Source organism: Artemia sp. Qi Xiang Cuo, chromosome 13 (assembly GCF_049724085.1).
Source record: "Artemia sp. Qi Xiang Cuo chromosome 13, ASM4972408v1, whole genome shotgun sequence".
NCBI lineage: Eukaryota > Metazoa > Arthropoda > Branchiopoda > Anostraca > Artemiidae > Artemia > Artemia sp. Qi Xiang Cuo.
In genome coordinates, this window is record NC_142806.1 from 4,126,545 (window position 1) to 4,145,628 (window position 19,084).

At 33.0% G+C, this 19,084-nt stretch overlaps 1 protein-coding gene across 1 annotated transcript in view; it reads right to left on the minus strand.

Moving 5' to 3' along the window:
- LOC148944859 (sodium channel protein Nach-like) overlaps positions 1–17,174 on the minus strand; it is a 376,236-nt gene extending 359,062 nt beyond the window's left edge. Inside the window, exon 1 of the mRNA XM_089099312.1 lies at positions 17,066–17,174. The gene's annotated coding sequence lies outside the window, so the exon portion shown is untranslated. The remainder of the gene's footprint in view (positions 1–17,065) is intronic.
- Between the last annotated feature and the right edge of the window lie 1,910 nt (positions 17,175–19,084).

Sequence of the window (19,084 nt, forward strand, 5' to 3'; positions counted from 1 at the left end):
CTGTGACAAGGTAAACCACAACCAAACACTACTGAAATATTCCAACTCTTGCATTTCAACAAAGTAAATAAAAAAAGAATATATAAATATCAATATATTTTAACTGTTACAATGTAAACCACAAGCGAACACGACTAAAATATTCCAACTCGTGAATTTCAACAACATAAATTAGCATTTAAGTATTTTCTATCAAGAAAAAGTAACATTGAAACGTTAAACCACAACCACTCACTACTTAAATATTCCAACTCTTGCATTTAAACGAAAGAAATTCAATATGAACTTTGAAAAATCAAGAAAATGTAACTGTGACCAGGTAAACCACAACCGAACGCTACTGAAATATTCCAACTCTTGCATTTCAACGAAAGAAATTCAAAATGAACTTTGAAAAAATCAAGAAAATGTAACTGTGACAAGTTAAACCACGACCAAACACGACTGAAATATTCCAACTCTTGCATTTCAAGGAATGAAATTCAAAATGAACTTTGAAAAATCAAGAAAATGTAACTGTGATAAGGTAAACCACAACCAAACACTGCTGAAATATTCCAACTCTTGCATTTCAACGAAAGAAATTAAAAATGAACTTTGGAAAATCATGAAAATGTAACTGTGACAAGGTAAACCACAACCAAACACTAGTGAAATATTACAACTCTTGCATTTCAACGAATGAAATTCAAAATGAACTTTGAAAAATCAAGAAAATGTAATTGTGACATGGTAAACCAAAACCAAACACTACTGAAATATTCCAACTCTTGCATTTCAACGAAAGAAATTCAAAATGAGCTTTGAAAAATCAAGAAAATGTAACTGTGACAAGGTAAACCCCAACCAAACACTACTGAAATATTCCAACTCTTGCATTTCAACGAAAGAAATTCAAAATGAACATTGAAAAATCAAGAAAATGTAACTGTGACAAGGTATACCATAACCATAGACTACTGAAATGTTCCAACTCTTGCATTTCAACGAAGGAAATTCAAAATGAACATTGAAATATCAAGAAAATGTAACTGTGACAAGGTAAACCACAACCAAACACTACTGAAATATTCCAACTCTTGCATTTCAATAAAAGAAATTCAAAATGAACTTTGAAAAATAAAGAAAATGTAACTGTGCCAAGGTAAACCACAACCAAACACTACTGAAATATTCCAACTCTTGCTTTTCAACGAAAGAAATCAAAAATGAACTTTAAAAAATCATGAGAATGTAAGTGCGACAAGGTAAACCATAACTAAACGGTACTGAAATATACCAACTCTTACTTTAGAATTAAATAAATTCAAATGAAAATTGAAGAACCTGGAAAATTCAACTCGTACAAGTGAAACCATGAGCAAAATCTACTGAGATATTTAAACTCTTGCATTTCAACGAAAGATATTCAAACTGAGCTCTGAAAAATAGAGAAAATGTAAATGTGACAAGGTAAACCACAACCAAACACTACTTAAATATTCCAACTCTTGCATTTCAACGAAATAAATTCAAAATGAACTCTGAAAAATCACGAAAATGTAACTGTGACAAGGTAAACCACGACCAAACACTACTGAAATATTCCAACTCTTGCATTTCAACGAAAGAAATTCAAAATGAACTTTGAAAAATCAAGAAAAAGTAACTGTGACAAGGTAAACCACAACCAAACACTTCTGAAATATTCCAACTCTTGCATTTCAACGAAAGAAATTCAAAATGAACATTGAAAAATCATGAAAATGTAACTGTGACAAGGTATACCATAACCATACACTACTGAAATATTCCAACTCTTGCATTTAAACGAAAGTAATCCAAATGAACTTTGAAAAATCATGAAAATGTAACTTTGACAAGGTAAACCACAACAAAACACTACTGAAATATTCCAACTCTTGCATTTCAATGAAAGAAATTCAGAATGAACTTTGAAAAATCAAGAAAATGTAACTGTGCCAAGGTAAACCACAACCAAACACTACTGAAATTTTCAAACTCTAGCATTTCAACTAAAGAAATTCAAAATGAACTTTGAAAAATCAAGAAAATGTAACTGTGACAAGGTAAACCACAACCAAACACTTCTGAAATATTCCAACTCTTGCATTTCAACGAAAGAAATTCAAAATGAACTTTGAAAAATCAAGATAATGTAACTGTGACAAGGTAAAACATAACCAGACACTACTGAAATATTCCAACTCTTGCATTTCAACGAAAGAAATTCAAAATGAACTTTGAAAAATAAAGAAAATCTAAAATTGACAATGTAAACCACAGCCAAACAATACTTAAATAGTCCAACTCTTGCATTTCAACGAAAGAAATTCAAAATGAACTTTGAAAAATCAAGAAAATGTAACTGTGACAAGGTAAACCACAACCAACCACTACTGAAATAGTCCAACTCTTGCATTTCAACGAAAGAAATTCAAAATGAACTTTGAAAAATCACGAAAATCTAACTGTGACAAGGTAAACCACGACCAAACACTACTGAAATATTCCAACTCTTGCATTTCAACTAAAGAAATTAAAAATTAACTTTTAAAAATCAAGAATATTTAACTGTTACAATTTAAACCACGACCAAACACTACTGAAATATTCCAACTCTTGCATTTCAACGAATGAAATTCAAAATGAACTTTGAAAAATCAAGAAAATGTAACTGTGACAAGGTAAACCACAACCAGAAACTACTGAAATATTCCAACTCTTGCATTTCAATGAAAGAAATTCAAAATGAACTTTGAAAAATCAAGAAAATGTAACTGTGACAAGGTAAACCACAAGCAAACACTACTGAAATATTCCAACTCTTGCTTTTCAACGAAAGAAATTCAAAATGAACTTTGAAAAATCAAGAAAATGTAACTGTGACAAGGTAAACCACAACCAAACACTACTGAAATATTCCAACTCTTGCATTTCAACGAAAGAAATTCAAAATGAACTTTGAAAAATCAAGAAAATGTACACTGTGACAAGGTAAACCACAACCAAACACTACTGAAATATTCCAACTCTTGCATTTCAACGAAATAAATTCAAATGAACTTTGAAAAATCAAGAAAATGTAACTGTGACAAGGTAAACCATAAGCAAACACTACTGAAATACTCCAACTCTTGCTTTTCAACGAAAGAAATTCAAAATGAGCTTTGAAAAATCATGAAAATGTAACTGTGACAAGGTAAAACACAACCAAACACTACTGAAATAGTCCAACTCTTGCATTTCAACGAAAGAAATTCAAAATGAACTTTGAAAAATCACGAAATTGTAACTTTGACAAGGTCAACCACGACCATACACCGCTGAAATATTCCAACTATTGCATTTCAACGAAAGAAATTCAAAATGAACTTTTAAAAATCAAGAAAATGTAACTCTGACAAGGTAAAACACAACCAAACACTTCTGAAATATTCCAACTCTTGCATTTCAACGAAAGAAATTCGAAATTTACTTTGAAAAATCAATAGAATGTAACTGTGACAAGGTAAACCATAACCACACACTAATGAAATATTCCAACTATTGCATTTCAACGAAAGAAATTCAAATGAAATTTGAAAAATCAAGAAAATGTAACTATGACAAGGTAAACCACAAGTAAACACTACTGAAATATTCCAACTCTTGCTTTTCAACGAATGAAATTCAAAATAAACTTTGAAAAATCAAGAAAATGTAATTTTGACAAGTTAAACTACAACCAGACACTACTAAAATATTCCAACTCTTGCATTTCAACGAAAGAAATTCAAAAATGAAAAATGAAAAATCAATAAAATGTAACATTGTCAAGTTAAACCACAACCAAACACTACTGAAATATTCCAACTCTCGCATTTCAACGAAAGAAATACAAAATGAACTTTGAAAAATAATTAAAATGTAACTGTGACAAGTTAAACCACAACCTATCGCTACTGAAATATTCCAACTCTTTCATTTCAATGAAACAAATTCAAAATGAACATTGAAAAATCAAGAAAATGTAACTGTGACAAGGTAAACCACGACCAAACACTACTGAAATATTTAAACTCTTGCATTTCAACGAAAGAAATTAAAAATAAACTTTGAAAAATTAAGAAAATTTAACTGTGACAAGGTAAACCACAACCAAACACTGCTGAAATATTCCAACTCTTGCATTTCAACGAAAGAAATTCAAAATAAACATTGAAAAATCATGAAAATGTAACTGTGACAAGGTAAACCACAACCAAACACTACTGAAATATTCCAACTCTTGCACATCAACGAATGAAATTCAAAATAAACTTTGAAAAATCAAGAAAATGTAATTGTGACATTGTAAACTGCAACCAAACACTACTGAAATATTCCAACTCTTGCATTTCAACGAAAGAAATTCAAAATGAGCTTTGAAAAATCAAGAAAATGTAACTGTGACAAGGTAAACCAAAACCAAACAATAATGAAATAGTCCAACTCTTGAATTTCAAATAAAGAAATTCAAAATGAACATTGAAAAATCAAGAAAATGTAACAGTGACAAGGTATATAACAATCAAACACTACTGAAATATTCCAACTCTTGCATTTCAACAAAAGAAATTCAGAATAAACTTTGAAAAATCAAGAAAATGAAACTGTGACAAGGTAAACCACAACCAAACACTACTGAAATATTCCAACTCTTGCATTTCAATAAAAGAAATTCAAAATGAACTTTGAAAAAACAAGAAAATCTAACTTTCACAAGGTAAACCACAACAAAACACTACTGAAATATTCCAAATCTTGCATTTCAACGAAAGAAATTCAAAATGAACTTTGAAAAATCAAGAAAATGTAACTGTGACAAGGTAAACCATAACCAAACACTACTGAAATATTCCAACTCTTGCATTTCAATTAAAGAAATTCAAATGAACTTTGAAAAATCAAGAAAATGTAACTGTGACAAGGTAAACCAAAAGCAAACACTACTGAAATATTCCAACTCTTTCTTTTCAACGAAAGAAATTCAAAATGATCTTTGAAAAATCAAGAAAATGTAACTGTGACAAGGTAAACCACAACCAAACACTACTGAAATAGTCCAACTCTTGCATTTCAACGAAAGAAATTCAAAATGAACTCTGAAAAATCACGAAAATGTAACAGAGACAACGTAAACCACCGCCAAACACTACTGAAATATTCCAATTATTTCATTTCAACTAAGTAAAATCAAAATGAACTTTTAAAAATCAAGAAAATTTAAGTTTGGCATTGTAAACCACGACCAAACACTTCTGAAATATTCCACCTTTTGTATTTCAATGAAAGAAATTCAAAATTAACTTTGAAAAATCAAGAAAATGTAACTGTGACAAGGTAACCCACAACCAAACACTACTGAAATATTCCAACTCTTGCATTTCAACGAAAGAAATTCAAATTTAATTTGTAAAATAAATAAAAATTAACTGTGAAAAGGTAAAACACAACCAAAAACTACTGAAATATTCCAACTCTTGCATTTCAATAAAAGAAATTCAAAATGAACTTTGAAAAATCAAGAAAATGTAACTGTGCACAAGGTAAACCACAACCAAACACTACTGAAATATTCCAACTCTTGCATTTCAACGAAAGAAATTAAAAATGAACTTTGAAAAATCAAGAAAATGTAACTGTGACAAGGTAAATCACAACCAAACACTTCTGAAATACTCCAACTCTTGCATTTCAACGAAAGGAATTCAAAATGAACTTTGAAAAATCAAGAGAATGTAACTGTGACAAGGTAAACCAGAACCAGACACTAATGAAATATTCCATCTCTTGCATTTCAACGAAAGAAATTCGAAATGATCTTTGAATAATCATGAAAATGTAACTGTGACAAGGTAAACCAAAAGCAAACACTACTGAAATATTCCAACTCTTGCTTTTCAACGAAATAAATTCGAAATTATCTTTTAAAAATAAAGAATATTTAACTGTGACAAGGTAAACCACAACCAAACCCTACTGAAATATTCCAACTCTTGCATTTCAACGAAAGAAATTCAAAATGAACTTTGAAAAATCAAGAAAATCTAACTGTGACAAGGTAAACCACGACCAAACACTACTGAAATATTCCAACTCTTTAATTTCAAAGAAATAAATTAAAAATGAAATTTTAAAAATCAATAAAATGTAACTGTGACAAGGTAAACCACAACCAAACACTTCTGAAATAGTCCAACTCTTGCATTTCAATGAAAGAAATTCAAAATGAACTTTGAAAAATCAGGAAAATGTAACTGTGACAAGGTAAACCATAACCACACACTACTGAAATATTCAAACTCTTGCATTTAAACTAATTAAATTCAAATGAACTTTGAAAAATCAAGAAAATGTAACTGTGACAATGTAAACCAATAGCAAACACTAATTATATTTTAAAAGTCTTGCTTTTGTACGTATGACATTATATTTTAACTTTGAAAAATCAAGAAAATGTAACTGTGACAAGGTAAACCACAACCAAACACTACTGAAATATTCCAACTCTTGCATTTCAACGAAAGAAATTCAAAATGAACTTTGAAAAATCACGAAAATGTACATGTGACAAGTTAAACCACAACCAAACGCTACTGAAATATTCCAACTCTTGCATTTCAATGAAAGAAATTCAAATGAACTTTGAAAAATCAAGAAAATGTAACTGTGACAAGGTAATCCACGACAAAACACTACTGAAATATTCCAACTCTTGCATTTCACAGAAAGAAATTCAAAATGAACTTTGAAAAATCAAGAAAATTTATCTGTGAAAATGTATACCACAAACAAACACTACTGAAATATTACAACTCTTGCATTTCAACAAAGGAAATTCAAAATGAGCTTTGAAAAATCAAGAAAATGTAACTGTGACAAGGTAAACCACAACCAAACACCACTGAAATATTCCAACTCTTGCTTTTCAACGAAAGAAATTCAAAATGAACTTTGAAAAATCAAGAAAATGTAACTGTGACAAGGTAAATCATAACCAAACACTACTGAAATATTCCAACTCTTGCATTTCAACGAAAGAAATTCAAAACGAACTTTGAAAAATCAAGAAAATGTAACTGTGACAAGGTAAACCACAACCAAACACAACTGAAATATTCCAACTCTTGCATTTCAATGAAAGAAATTCAAAATGAATTTGAAAAATCAAGAAAATGTAACTGTGACAAGGTATACCATAACCATACACTATTGAAATATTTCAACTCTTGCATTTCAACGAAAGAAATTCAAAATGAACTTTGAACAATCAAGAAAATGTAACTGTGACAAGGTAAACCACAACCAAACACTAGTGAAATATTCCAACTCTTGCATTTCAACGAAAGAAATTCAAAATGAACTTTGAAAAATCGAGAAAATGTAACTGTGACAAGGTAAACCACAACCAAACACTACTGAATTATTCCAAATGTTGCATTTCAACGAATGAAATTCAAAATGAACTTTGAAAAATCAAGAAAATGTAACTGTGACAAGGTAAACCACAACCAAACACTACTGAAATATTCCAACTCTTGCATTTCAACGAAAGAAATTCAAAATGAACTTTGAAAAATCAAGAAAATGTAACTTTGACATGGTTTAAGAAAATGTAACTGTGACAAGGTAAACCACAACCAAACACTACTGAAATATTCCAACTCTTGCATTTCAACGAAAGAAATTCAAAATGAACTTTGAAAAATCAAGAAAATGTAAATGTGACATGGATTAAGAAAATGTAACTGTGACTATGTAAACCACAATCAAACACTACTGAAATATTCCAACTCTTGCATTTCATCGAAATAAATTCAAAATGAACTTTGAAAAATCAAGAAAATGTAACTGTGACATGGTTCAAGAAAATGTAACTGTGACAAGGTAAACCACAACCAAACACTACTGAAATATTCCAACTCTTGCATTTCAACGAAAGAAATTCAAAATGAACTTTGAAAAATCAAGAATATGTAACTGTGACAAGGTAAACCACAACCAAGCACTACTGTTATATTCCAACTATTGAATTTCAACTAAAGAAATTAAAAAAGAAAATTTAAAAATATTGAAAATTTAACTTTTAAATTTTATACCATATCCAAACAATACTTAAATATTCCAACTCTTTCATTTCAATTAAAGAAATTCAAAATTAAATTTGAAAAATCAAGAAAATGTAACTGTGACAAGGTAAACCACAACCAAACACTACTGAAATATTCCAACTCTTGCATTTCAAAGAAATAAATTAAAAATGAACTTTGAAAAATCAAGAAAATGTAACTGTGACAAGGTAAACCACGACCAAGCTCTACTGAAATATTCCAACTCTTGCATTTCAACGAAAGAAATTCAAAATGAACTTTGAAAAATAAAGAAAATTTAACTGTGACAATTTAAACCACAAGCAAACACTACTTAAATATTCCAACTCTTGCATTTCAAAGAAAGAAATTCAAAATTAACTTTGAAAAATCATGAAAATGTAACTGTGACAAGGTAAACCACAACCAAACACTACTGAAATATTCCAACTCTTGCATTTCAACGAAAGAAATTCAAAATGAACTTTGAAAAATCAAGAAAATGTAACTGTGACAAGGTAAATCACAAGCAAACACTACTGAAATATTCCAACTCATGCATTTAAACGAAAGAAATTCAAAACGAACTTTGAAAAATCAAGAAAATGTAACTGTGACAAGGTAAACCACAACCAAACGCTACTGAAATATTCCAACTCTTGCATTTCAATGAAAGAAATTCAAAATGAACATTGAAAATTCAAGAAAATGTAACTGTGACAACGTATACCAGAACCATACACTATTGAAATATTTCAACTCTTGCATTTCAACGAAAGAAATTCAAAATGAACTTTGAACAATCAAGAAAATGTAACTATGACAATGGAAACCACACCCAAACACTACTGAAATATTCCAACTCTTGCATTTCAACGAAAGAAATTCAAAATGAACTTTGAAAAATCGAGAAAATGTAACTGTGACAAGGTAAACCACAACCAAACACTACTAAAATATTCCAACTGTTGCATTTCAACGAATGAAATTCAAAATGAACTTTGAAAAATCAAGAAAATGTAACTGTGACAAGGTAAACCACAACCAAACACTACTGAAATATTCCAACTCTCGCATTTCAACGAAAGAAATTCAAAATGAAATTTTAAAAATCAAGAAAATGTAACTTTGACATGGTTTAAGAAAATGTAACTGTGGCAAGGTAAACCACAACCAAACACTACTGAAATATTCCAACTCTTGCATTTCAACGAAAGAAATTCAAAATGAACTTTGAAAAATCATGAAAATGTAACTGTGACATGGTTTAAGAAAATGTAACTGTGACAAGGTAAACCACAAACAAACACTACTGAAATATACCAACTCTTGCATTTCAATAAAAAAAATTCAAAATTAACTTTGAAAAAGCAAGAAAATATAACTGTGACATGGCATAAGAAAATGTAACTGTAACATTGTAAACCATAACCAAACACTACTGAAATATTCCCACTCTTGCATATCAAGGAACTAAATTCAAAAAGAACTTTGAAAAATCAAGAGAATGTAACAGTGATAAGGTAAACCACACCCACACACTACTGAAATATTCCAACTCTTGCATTTCAACGAAAGAAATTCAAAATGAACATTGAAAAATCAAGAAAATGTAACTGTGACAAGGTATACCATAACCATACACTACTGAAATATTCCAACTCTTGCATTTCAACGAAAGAAATTCAAAATGAACTTTGAAAAATCAAGAAAATGTAACTGTGACAAGTTAAACCACAACCAAACACTACTGAAATATTCCAAATCTTGAATTTCAATGAAAGAAATTCAAAATGAACTTTGAAAAATCAAGAAAATGTAACTGTGACAAGGTAAACCACAACCAAACACTACTGAAATAGTCCAACTCTTGCATTTCATTGAAAGAAATTCAAAATAAACTTTGAAAAATCAAGAAAATGTAACTGTGACAAGGTAAACCACAACCAAACACTACTGAAATATTCCAACTCTTGTATTTCAACGAAAGAAATTCAAAATGAACTTTGAAAAATCAAAAGAATGTAACTGTGACATGGTAAACCACAACCAAACACTACTGAAATATTCCAAGTCTTGCATTTCAACGATAGAAATTCAAAATGAAATTTGAAAAATCAAGAAAATGTAACTGTGAAAAGGAAATATTCCACAACCAAACACTACTGAAATATACCAACTCTTGCATTTCAATGAAAAAAATTCAAGATGAACTTTGAAAAATCAAGAAAATGTAACTGTGACAAGGTAAACCACTAACAAACACTACTTAAAAATTTCAACTCGTGTATTTCAACTATTAAAATTCAAAATGAAGTTTAAAAAATCAAGAAAATGTAACTGCGCCTTGGTAAACGTCAATCAGACACTCCTGAAATATTCCAACTCTTGCCTTTAATCGATAGACATTCAAAATTACTTTGAAATATCAAGAAAATGTAACTGTGACAAGGTAAACCATAACCAAAACTACTGAAATATTCCAACTCTTGCATTTCAACGAAAGAAATTCAGAATGAACTTTGAAAAATCAAGAAAATGTAACTGTGACAAGGTAAACCACAACCAAACACTACTGAAATATTCCAAATCTTACATTTCATGGAAAGAAATTCAAAATGAACTTTGAAAAATCAAGAAAATGTAACTGTGCCAAGGTAAACCACAGCCAAACACTACTGAAATATTCCAACTCTTGCATTTCAACGAAAGAAATTCAAATTGAACTTTGAAAAATCAACAAAATGTAACTGTGACAAGGTAAACCATAAGCAAACACTACTGAAATATTCCAACTCTTGCATTTCCACGTAAGAAATTCAAAATGAACTTTGAAAAATCAAGAAAATGTAACTGTGACAATGTAAACCACAACCAAACACTAGTGAAATATTCCAACTCTTGCATTTCAACGAAAGACATTCAAATGAACTTTGAAAAATCAAGAAAATGTAACTGTGACAAGGTAACCCACATCCTAACACTACTTATATCTTCCAACTCTTGCATTTCAATGTAATAAATTAAAATTGAACTTTGAAAAATAAAGAATATGTAACTGTGACAAGGTAAACCACAACCAAACACTACTGAAATATTCCAACTCTTGCATTTCAACGAAAGAAATTCAAAATGAAGTTTGAAAAATCAGGCCATTGGGGTGTCGGGGGACCTTTTTGGGGGGAGGGGCCGGGGGGAAGGGTCGTTCTGTGTCTCAATGCACAAAAAAATATTAAAAAATGGGGAAGGGGAGGGGAGGAGGGGAGGGGGAGGAGGGGGAGTGGATGGGTAGGGAGGGGGGAGGGGATGGGGAGGGGATGTGAAGGAGGGGGGAGATGAAGGGAGAGGGAGGGGGCCCTTTGGGGACCAAAGGGGGGGGGGTGGAGGGGCTCTTTGGGGCCCGGTGGGTCTGGGGGACCCTTGAGGGCCGGGCGGCCCTTTGGGAGCCCAGTGGACCTTTGAGGACCGGTGGCTTCCTTCGGGGTTGGGGTGGGGGGATTAGAACCCTTTGGGGTTGGGGTAGGGGGATCTGGGCCCTTTGGGAGCTTGGGGGACCTTTGGGGACCGTGGCTTCCTTCGGGGTTGGGGTAGAGGGATTGGAACCCTTTGGATCGGGGTAGGGGGATCGGAACCCTTTGGGTTGTGGTAGAGGACCTCACAACACTGTTCAAATGGAACTTGTGTATTATAACGACCACAGAGTTTTACCCTCAAATTCTCTTCTAAAATCATCCTTTAAATCACCTTTTAAAATGTCTCTAACTGTGTCGCCAAAATAATTCCATAAGCTGTCTAAAACCGTTTCACCCAAATAATCTCCTAAAAGTAATTTCTGTGTGTTCCTTTTGTTTTTTGGCATCTCTGTGCTTTCACATTTCAAATTTATAGGAAACCCTTTCCTACGTTAATCTCTTCATCTCATAAATATTCCTAGCTAAACTATTAAGGTTTCGTTAGAATATCAATTTATCTCTCCGACTTAAAGCTCCGTGAAGCCGTATTTAAAAATAGAATTTCTATCTCTTTAGACTCCCGCATAATTCCGAGATAACAAGTGATGTCATTTATAATTCCTGACACTAAAGATCAATGAAGCCCTATTTAAAAATAGAATATTAATTTTTCTCTCTGACCTAAAGAACGTTTATCCCTCAGACCTAAGATTAAAGAAGCCATAATGTTTCTTAATTCCCCTTCGTGAATCAATACATTTCCCCGCCGATTATGTAAATCAAGTTCTCAGGTTAGGTTCGCATAAAGATCAAAGAAACCATAATGTTTCTTAATTACCCCTTCGTGAATCAATAATTTCCCCGCCGATTATGTAAATCAAGTTCTCAGGTTAGGTTAGCCAAACAATCTCATAACATTCGCGTCGAACATGTCCATTCTCACTGACAACGAACAGACATAAATCATCCATAACCATCCATGAAAAACAGACATGAAAAACATCAAATAAATCAACCAACACACATAACCATCCATGAAAACAGACATAAATGTGAGAAAGTTCCTGTTATTCAAATTCTCACTGACAAAAACCATAAATCATCCATAACCATCCATGAAAAACATCAAATAAATCGAACAACACACATGACCATCCATGAAAACAGACATAAAAGTGACAAAATTCCTGTTTTTCCAAGTGAGAAAATTCCTGTTCTTTCATTCTCACTGAGAAAAACCATAAAAACAGACATAAATGTGAGAAAGTTCCTGTTATTCAAATTCTCACTGACAAAAACCATAAATCATCCAAAACCATCCATGAAAAACATCAAATAAATCGAACAAAACACATAACCATCCATGAAAACAGACATAAATGTGAGAAAGTTCATGTTTTTCCAAGTGAGAAAATTCCTGTTTTTTCATTCTCACTGAGAGAACCATACACCACGTGGTACGTACGGGACTAGAACCCCCCTTTCTACTGCTACTTGCCCTCCAATCACGTTTGACTATTAAATAGGGCACTGTCCCTTTGAATTTCCAATTAAATGAACCCTTTCTGAAGTTTCTACGACAACACTTTCTAGAAGAATCTTTTATGCCTCTGGGGTATAACTTACATCCCCTGCCATGAGAGCTGTGGGGGGGAGTTTCGTCCTCAAATGCATAATTTCCAGATATTTGACTACGTTGAACAAAATGGCTATCTCAAAATTTGATTGGATGTGTTTGGAGAAATGATTGGCGTAGAAATCACTTTAGGCTATTAAAAAGGGCACAAGCCCTTACAATTTCCAATCGAATGAGCCGTTTTCTAAGGTTTAACGATAACTTTTTCGATACGAATTGCCCTGGTCATAACAACAAAAAACATAGATGAATAATAGACTACATTAAGCCAACATTGTTTTTTATCTCAAAATTTTGATTGGATATATTTGGGGAAATTGTTGGCGTGAAAGGGGGTTGCTCTTCAATCACTTTCGACAATTAAAAAGGGCACTAGCCCTGTCAAACAAATGAGCCCTTTTTGAAGTTTCTACAACATTGCTTTCTATAAAAACCGTATATGCCCCAGAAAACAACTGACAAATCTCGTTCTGAGGGCTCGGTGTAGGTTGTCATCCTGAAAGACCTAATTTCCAAAACTTTCAGCTACGTTGAACATAATAGCTATCTAAAAATTTCAATTGAATGTGTTTGGGGAAAAAATGAGTGTGAGAGGGGGGTTAGTTTCCTCCAATCACTTTCGACTATTAAAAGGAGAGCTAGTCCTCTGAATTTCCAATCGAATGAGCCATTTTTTAAGTTTCTACGACAAACCTTTCAATAAAAACCTTATAAGCCCCCAGGGCATAACTTATAACCCTTGCCCTGAAAGCTGTGGGAGGATTGTCCTGCTCAAAGACAGAATATCCAGAACTCTCAACTGCTTTGAACAAAATGACTATCTCAAAATTTTGATTGGATGTGTGGGGGGAAATAGTGGAAGTGGAAGGGGTGTTAGTTACCTTCCAATCACTTTCTACTATGCAAAGGGCACTAGGCATTTCAATTTCCAATCGAATGAGCCCTTTTTGAAGTTTCTACGACAACGCTTTCTATAAAAAACTTTATGGGGGGTTGTCATCCTCAAAGACCTTATTTCCAGATCTTTCAACTACTTTGAACAAAATGGCTATCTCAAAATTTTGATTGAATGTGTTTGGGGAAAAGGTAGACGTGAGAGGGGGGGGGGGGTATTTGCTCTCCAATCACTTTCGAATATTAAAAAGGGCACTTGATCTTTGAATTTGCAATGGATAGAGCCCTTTTTGAAGTTTCTACAACAAAGCTTTCTATAAAAACCTTATAAGGCCCCAGGGCATAACTTACAATCCTTATCCTGAGGGCTGTGGGGAATTTCCTCCTCAAAAACGTAATTTCGACCTGAAAATCAACTACGTTGAACAAAATGGCTGTCTCAAAATTTTGATTGAATGTGTTTTGGGAAATGGTAGACGTGGAAGGAGGGTCAGTTGCCTTCCAATCACTTTTGACTATTAAAAGGGCAAAAGCCACTGCAATTTCCAATCGAATGAGCCCTTTTCGAAGTTTCTACGACAACTCCATCGATACGAAGTGCCTTGATCTAAAACCAAAAAAAAATTAATAATAAATAATACATTGTGCCAACCTCGTTCTTTACTTAGGCAGCGCTATTGCGCTGCCTATGATACAAGTTTGGTAGAAAAGAAAGATAAGTCTGCGAACCAAGATTAGAATATGGGAAGCTACTGTGATGACAATGGTCAAGTATGGTTCTGAAGTGAACCATAGTTCACTTCTTGGAGTACCAAGTATGGTACTCCATAAGACGGAGGAGAATTTGCTATATTTTATCCAGAGAAATTGCCTACGGATTCTTGGGGTACCTGACTGACTGACCGTAACTAAAACATTAAACTGTAAGAAAAATGTAGTTCAATCACACTTTTTGGGCTACAATTAGAGAAAGGTGGTTATGGCTAGGAAACCTTCTTCAGATGAAGGATGAAATATTGCCTAAGATCGTCCTTGTGGGGCAGTCGTCTAGGCTCAAAAATAAAGCCGATTGCCCTCAAATTGTGTGGTAGGATATCATAAGGGGGGTTTTAGGGAAATCAAAGGTTCTTGGGAAGATATAAAGAGGGATACTTTGAATAGATTAGGATGAAGTATGAGCGTGCGTAGCTATTTTAGCCTCAGGTGGTCTGGTGCTGCAGTGAGTTGTAAGTAGTAGTAGTAAAAGTAGTAGTTTTTGCAGTATTATTAGCAGTAATAGCTACTGCTATGACTTCCACATTATTACCATTAGCCTTAGTAATAGCAATACTTACAGAATTAAAGTAAAAACATTACTAAGGCTAATGTTATTAATGTGCAATCTTCAGAGACTGTAAACGGGGATGTTTGGGTAAATCAAAACACCCTATGTTCTTGCACGTTATCAAAAAGGCATTACAGCAGTATCTTAGAAATGGATAAAAGTATTAAGTTGGAACTATCAGGGTATGAAGAGTGGATGTTGAAGAACAAACAGGGTACGATGTGAATGGTTCTACTAGTAGCGTTATCACTAATACTTCTCCCACTGCCCCTACTATTACTTCTGCTATTATGACAACGACTATTGCTACTACTAAGGTAAAGAATACGACATTAGACTTTACAGTCCCTATCAGCGGTGCTGATCTACGTTTCAAGGCTCTTCAGCCATGAAGTGTAACATAGTGTTAGGGGACCAACTATCCTGCGCTGTCGTACACTCTTATTTTTACCCTCCCAAGATTTCTCCAGGTACCCATTTAGAGCTGGGCTGACTCTGGCAGAGCTTGGAGAGTCATACCACTGACCCCTGTTTCAAACCAAACAACCAACGACACCAGGACATGAACCCTGTCCTCCAGGAAAAGAGATTCCATGTCTAGCGTGCTAACCGCTCGGCTAGGACGGCTAAATTCTAAAGATATTAGTAAGAATTTTAGGAAATGGTAAGGACGGCGTTGAACTGAATAAAAACATACCATGTACACGTGGGCAGTCAAAGGTTGCATTAGTGATATTCCAGCTACACCTTAGGAAATTAAACTGAAGTAAAATACAAAATATATTCTGCCCTTTAGTTGGCACTGGGGGTGTCAGCCCTACTCATGGGCGGGGCGTCATCCCTACTAAAAGGGTCTAAGTAAAGTGAAAATTATGTTCTCATCTTTAGTAGGTCTTTAGTTTCATATATGTTTTGATGGTGATATGTGGTAGTTTTACGCATGACAAATTATTTGTCTTTATTTCAGTTCATCTTTGGTTTAATTTAGCTCTTTATTTATCTTTGAAAAACTAATTTTGTGGAAAATTTGTTTTCCAACTTCTAGTTTAACAGGAACACCTTTCAAAATACATCAGTCTCCTCCCTGTAATACTAGCGAAGAACATATTCAGAAGAAACTCTTTATTTTTACGATAATATTTGTTCATGACTAAATACACATATAATAATGCACTATACTATACCCTATAATGCTCCTTGGTCTATAAGGAAGGGGAAGCCATACGAGTCACTCACTGAGAAAAAAGTCACTTACTTCCAGAGAGAAGAGAAGAAAACAAATTGTAGAAGAAAAACTTAAATAGTTTGGATGTATTAAATATAATAAAAAGATAGATAGATAGATTGTAAATAGTTTAAATAAATTATATAGATTAATTTAAATAGAATACAATGAATCCTGCGCCAAAAAAGGCTATAAAAATAAATATATAACTTCATAGAAGCCAAGTATTTCTTTAAAAAAATTTTAATATAAATTTGATTGATGTACTTGATTGATTCTTGGTTTAATGTAATTTATTTAATTGATGTACTTGATTAAAAAAAATTAAATGGAATCAAGGACATTTTAAAGATGTCCTTAGTTAAAAAAAAATTAATGCAATAATACTATATTATAAAACAATAAACATTATGGAAATACCTTTCGAAGTCATGTCTGCCACTCTCTGATATATAACGAAGTCCATGAAAAGACGTATTTAGAAGAAAATCTTCTGTTACTAATCCTAAAGATGATTTTGGTAATTTTTTTGTTTCAAGACTGACAAGGGGGCCAACAGCTGATTTTCGTTTTCTTGCCATTTTGATACTGATGTATTTACCAAACTTTTCACATTATAAACATGAATCCTGTTTACTCTTCTCCCATTCAGTCTAGTATCATCCCATCTCCATCTGCTTGTTGCAATGTCATTAGAGGGGAAAATTTTCCAAGGAGCAAATTACTTCAACTTAGTGGGAAAACCTGGTGTGACTAAACCCATATGGCAATTAGATAAATCCTTAAATATATGAAAACGGAAACGAATGACTTGGGACCAAAAATGTGTTCCTCATTAATTTTTTACTTCACATTCACAAATTGGTTACATATCTGCCAAAGCATATATATATGCTTTGGCAGATATATATATATATATATATATATATATATATATATATATATATATATATATATATATATATATATATATATATATATATATAGCACTTATTTAATTTCTCTCAGTTTCTCTCCCATAATAACAATTTTCAAACTGATGGAAGTTGTCCTGGCTGTTTGACAACATGGCCCAGACCATCAAGAAATCAACGTTTTGACTTTTTTCACTTCACTCTTTCAACTGATAAGCGATTAGGTCCTCCAATAACAGTTGACAAATGTAACTATATATTCGAGGAGTATAACTGTGCGGCAGAAGTACTATCTCAACGTTAATTTACGCTTATACGCTAAACGAGCGTCTTTTCATTTCCTTTTCTTGTATATTGCTCCTCATTTCTAAAATTGGGAGGAATGTCGTAGGTTCTTATGTTTCGATGGGTTGTTTCAAACTTATATACATTTGAGTACTTGGATTCTGTATAAATACTTGGTTCCTTAGGTGTAGAGAGTGTCTAAAAAAGAACGTCGAACTTGAAAAGCCTGTGTTTTTATTTGTTGCTGCTGAGAACATTGTTGCTGTATGTTTTGTTATCACTGATGATTAAGGTTAGGTTTTGACACTGTTTTTGTTTCCCAGGTTAATGAATGTGATGTAAATTCATGAATATGGCGTAAATGTGTGGTAAATTTAATCTGTAGAAGATTCAAATCCGGCGTTCTTTTTTAGTTTTTTTCTATTACTTGTTATCAAGACTCTTTAAAAAAAAAAAAATCTGTTACAATTAGTTTGAGTCACCTCTCAGTTACAGTTCCTTACTACGAACTATTTGAAAGCTTTGGCAGATATGTAACCCCAATCACTTTTGACTATTAAAAAGGGCACTAGCCCTTTAATTTCCAATCGAATGAGCCTGTTTTGAAGTTTCTACGACAACGCCTTCTATAAAAACCTTATATGCCCCAAGGGCATAACTTAAAACCCTTGCCCTGAGGGTTTTGGGGGAGTGTCCTCCTCAAAAATATATTTTCTATCTGGAAATCAACTACGCTGATTTCTAGATAGAAAATATATTTTCTATCTGGAAATCAACTACGCTGAGCAAAATGGCTATCTGAAAATTTTGATTTAATGTGTTTGGGGAAATGATGGGAGTGGCGGGGGGGGGGGGGGAGGGGCTAGTTACACTCCAATCATTTTCGACTATTAAAAAGGGCACTAGCCCTTTTATTTCCAGTCAAATGAGCCTGTTTTGAAGTTTCTACGACAACACCTTCTATAAAAACCTTATATGCCCCCAGGGCATAACTTAAAACCCTTGCCCTGAGGATTGTGGGGGAGTGTCCTCCTCAAAAATGTATTTTCTATCTGGAAATCAACTACGCTGAACAAAATGGCTATCTCAAATTTTGATTGGGTATGTTGGGGGGAATGATGGGCGTCGGGGGGGGGGCTAGGTGCCCTCCAATCATTTTGAACTATTAAAAAGGGCAATAGCCCTTTCATTTCCAATCAAATGAGCCTGTTTTAAAGTTTCTACGACAACGCCTTCTATA